The following is a 4285-nucleotide window of genomic DNA, read 5'->3' on the forward strand; positions in this document are numbered from 1 at the left end:
CATGACCCAGGGAGCACATGGGATGCCAGCACCTGCAGGTGAAAGATGAGCCTGGTGAGCTCCCATGCCACCCCCTCTATTCTTGTTTCAGCTTTGGGAAGCTTGTCCATCAGGTTACACAGAAATAGAAAGCAAAACACAGAGTCACACTTTATTTTATTTTATTTAAAGATTTATTTCTTTTTATTACAAAGTCAGATATATGGAGAGGAGGAGAGATAGAGAGGAAGATCCTCCGTCCGATGATTCACTCCCCAAGTGAGCGCAACGGTCAGTGCTGTGCCAATCCGGAGCCAGGAGCCAGAAGCTTTTTTCTGGATCTTCCACGTGGATGCAGGGTCCCAAGTCTTTGGGCCATCCTCCACTGCTTTCCAGGCCACAAGCAGGGAGCTGGATGGGAGTGTTTTGTCTGGATAAGAATCACGCTCATGATCAAGGGGAGTACCTGAGCCGCGAAACCACTGTGCCCGGCCCAGAGTCACATTTTAATCAGCTGTTTGCATCCTAAATCACTGTAACAACATCACATATGCACGTAGCCTCGGAATATACAATCCTTCCACACAATTTAATACGGCATTTCTGGCGCTCTGCTGCGGCTCCAACAGCAGCATGGAGGAGGAGAATGCAGGGTGCTACTGCAGGGGGCTCGCCCAGGGCCCGCGTGGCTGCAGCAGCAGTGGCACCTGAGCGCGGGCGGGGCGGCCAGAGAGAGTCCAGAGGGCGAGGTCAGCCCCGGGGTGTTGTGCACGCCAGGAGAGACCGCGATGGTGAGCGCCAGCTCAATGGTCAGCGGCGATGGCCAGGCAGCGGCGCTGGGCTTCGAGCTGGCCACACTCAGCCTGCTGCTGGGCGCGAGCCTGGCGGGCCACGTGCTGCTGGCACTGCTAGCCCTGTGGGAGCTCAGCCTGCATGTGCCCTCACTGCCTGCTGCTGCACCTGTGCTGGCAGAGGGCTGTGCAAGCTCTCCTAACTCCTGCCAGTCCTGCTGGCTGCACAGGTGGCCGCAGCCGCCCAGGGGACCCTGCTGGGCGCGCTGGGTTGCAGGCTGCTCACCTTCCTGGCCGGGCTCTTCTGCTTCCAGGTCCCCTTCCTGCTGCTCGGAGTGGGTGTCTTCAGCTATACTGACCGCCTGGCCAGCTGGCGGTGCGCTACCATGCTGGTGTGTGTCTCCTGGGCACTGGCACTGGCCAGGGCCTTCCTACCCTTGCTGGAAAACAGTGCAGACAAGGAGCACGCGCCATGTGCCCTGGAGCAGAGGACTCATGGCACCTCAGACGCTCGGCTTCCTGTTGTTATTCAGCATGATGCTGGGTGCCACACACCTAGTCTACCTCCACCTGCATTTCTTCATCCGTGATCACTGCAAAATGTGGCCTGTGTGCCTAGTACCCACTGTAACCACGACTGGACCTTCCACGGCTCAGTGCCACAGGCCCAGCAGCTGCCAACTGGACAGTGGGGTTTGGCCGTGGACTTATGCCACCCGTGCTCGTGGGTGTCCTGATGGCAAGGCCTGGCTGTGGCAAGCATCCCCTGCTCGTGCTGGAGGAGTTCAAGACTGAGAAGTGTCCGGGCCAACCTGATGGCCTCACTGTGGCTCACCTTGCACAGGCTGGCATCAACCCCGTCCTGTGCTTCCTGTTCAACAGGGAGCTCAGGGACTGCTTCTGCGCCCAGTCCCCCTGCTGCCAGAGCCCCCAGGCAGTGCAGGTCACCCTCCCTTGAGACTTGAAAGGCGTTGGGCTGGGAGGGCTCTGCAGAACCCCACGCGCTGGCACATCCGCAGCTCTGCCAACCTCTTCAGTCTGGACAATGCTTCTGGAAAGATCGTCGGTTTCGAAGCTGCCTTGAAGATGACTCTCAAAGTGAACAAACTCCTGGATCGTACAGACCTGTGGTCTGTTTGGGGGTGGGTGGTAGAGCATGCTGGAGGTGGGGTTGGGGGTTAAGAGGGGAGGTTCCATGTGCCAGGCTCGCCCCAGCGCCAGCCTCTCCCAGCAAAGGACGCTTTCAGGCTTTCTGGGCGGCAGTAGGCTCCACCTGCTTGTCCTGGATCTTGGCATCTTCTTTCCCACGTGTGGTTACTCTTCTCCTTTCTTTCAAGTGCAGGCTACACTCATTTGATCCTTGGACCATTTCTTAAGGGTCCGGGCCAGTTTCCTGTGGTAGCCGTCTCTATGCTGACCTCCAAGTGACCTGCAGAAGAGCCTGGGGAGGGATTGGCTGCCCGTGTCCCATTTCTGGGAATCTTCTAGGGAAGGAAGCAGGTGGTGGTGGTGAGGGTGGTGGGAGGGTTTGTGACCTGCCTTCAGTGGGTGTGGCCTGCGTGGCAGGGTCGCGGGGCCCCTTTCAGGTTCTGGCCAAGTGCTGGACACCTGTGTTTCATGTTGCTGTGGCTTTGGATGAGCAGACAAGGGAGTTAGTGGGAAGGGTCATATTTTTCTCCACAGGGAGAAAGTGACAAGGGCCATTTTGGTTCTTTCCTTTCTACTGCTGAAAACCCACTGGGCAACTGCTCTCTCTGTATCTTACCCATTTCAAATGGCTGCATTTCTGTACCATTGTGGCTTCTGAAAGAGTACAAAGTGTAATGGTGGGGGGTGGTGTGAGGGTAAATTTATCACTGCATGTGGCTGTGTGTTCCTGGTGTTTGGGTCTTGGACAGGGCAGGGGTCTGAGAAGTGGGTCCCAGATCAAAAGTTTGAAATAAGGTTTTTGTTTCTTTTTTTGTTTTGTTTTGTCATGGGGGGAAGAAGGTTTAAACAATAACCAGTTCATATAATTTTTTGAAGATTTGTTTTATTTTGTTGGAAACAGGATGTACAGAGAGGAGCAGAGACAGAGAGGAAGATCTTCTGTCCGATGATTCACTCCCCAAGTGACCACAATGGCCTGTGCTACGCTGAGCAGAAGCCAGGAGTGAGGAATTTTTCCCGTGACTCCCATGTAGGTACAGGAACCCAGGGCTTTGGGCCTTCCTCCACTGCTCTCCCAGGCCACAAGCAGCAAGCTGGATGGGGTGTAGAGCTGCTGGGATTAGAATCGGTGCCCATAAGGGATCCCAGCACTTTTAAGGCAAGACCTTAAACATTAGGCTATCTTGAATGGCCCTAATGTAACTTTTTGATGATTTTTACCTCCTTTAGAGGGATACGTGCCCATGTGGACCATCCGTGAGGGTGAGAAGGGTCAAGCAATTGGGGTAAAATGGATGAGACAACTGCCTCCAATCCCCTTTTTTCTTCCTGCATCTGGGGAAAGCTGTGAGAGAAGGGTGGAGGGCCACTCAGAGCAGCCCAACTGCAGCGGTACCCAGGCATGGGGGAAGGCCACTCAGTCTCATCCCAGGGTCCCTGGTGTGGAGCATGCTCTGAGGGCACTGCTGCAATGCTTTGATAGTTCTGAGATGATGTTGATCCTGTCATTCCAATGTTGAGGACATCCCTCCAAGGTCCATTGGCTGACAGCCCACCTTAGCGTCTCCACTCACCCAGACACTCCTTGTCAAAGCTTGGCTGGGAGAGCTCTCCAATTTGTGCCTCCTCCATGATGCTAGATGTCCTCTGTAGACCTCAATGACCTGGTTGTCCTATCCCTCCTGTGTGTCTGGGCATGTTGTCCACTTCACAGGCCACAGGAGCGAGGAGACCCAGTTCTGATGGTATACACTCCATCATCACATCAAAGCTCCAGTGATTTCCACTTGTTTGCAGCTCTGAGTCCAATGGGCCAGTTGAGGGTCCAAATAAAAACATCACCAGAGGTGACCCCAGACCTGACTCCTGTGTGTGCCAGCCAGTGTGGGGTCTTACTCAAGCCATCACCCTCATCAGCTCACACACACACACACTGGTATTTGCACTGGACCTCTGACTAGGGTGCAAAGGTCAGGTACAGAGAAGGTGGGTGGGACTGGGACCCATGGTGCAGTATTCTTTTTTTCTTCTGTGTTCTTCTTGTTGTCAAACTATATCAACATCCATGGTTGGAGGCCATCATTGGATGACACCTTAGTGACCTCAAAGTGGGGAAGAGTATCTCAAGGGTGCCACTGGACTGCCTTGATGGTTTTGAGAACTTTGGGGGATCACTGTTCAATGGTTGAGAAAATCTGTCTGAGGTCTATCACATGACCAAGTCCACTTGAGTGCATGGGCAGCCCCAGGGACATGCTGCACAGCTTGGCCAGGAGAGTCGGTCAACCTGTCCCGCTCTCCATCCTCTGGCAAGGCAGTCAATGTCCCCTGCTGGCCTAGTTGAGCCAGCTGCCATGATCCCTGTG

The 4285-nt window shown here is 54.7% G+C and overlaps 1 pseudogene; it reads left to right on the plus strand.

The window, feature by feature from the left end:
* Positions 1–767: 767 nt before the first annotated feature.
* On the plus strand, positions 768–1854 carry LOC121169934 (annotated as a pseudogene).
* Positions 1855–4285: the final 2431 nt, after the last annotated feature.

The sequence above is a fragment of the Ochotona curzoniae genome, unplaced genomic scaffold (assembly GCF_017591425.1).
Source record: "Ochotona curzoniae isolate NIBS_2020 unplaced genomic scaffold, NIBS_Ocur_1.0 scaffold_2453, whole genome shotgun sequence".
In the NCBI taxonomy this organism is placed as follows: Eukaryota; Metazoa; Chordata; class Mammalia; order Lagomorpha; family Ochotonidae; genus Ochotona; species Ochotona curzoniae.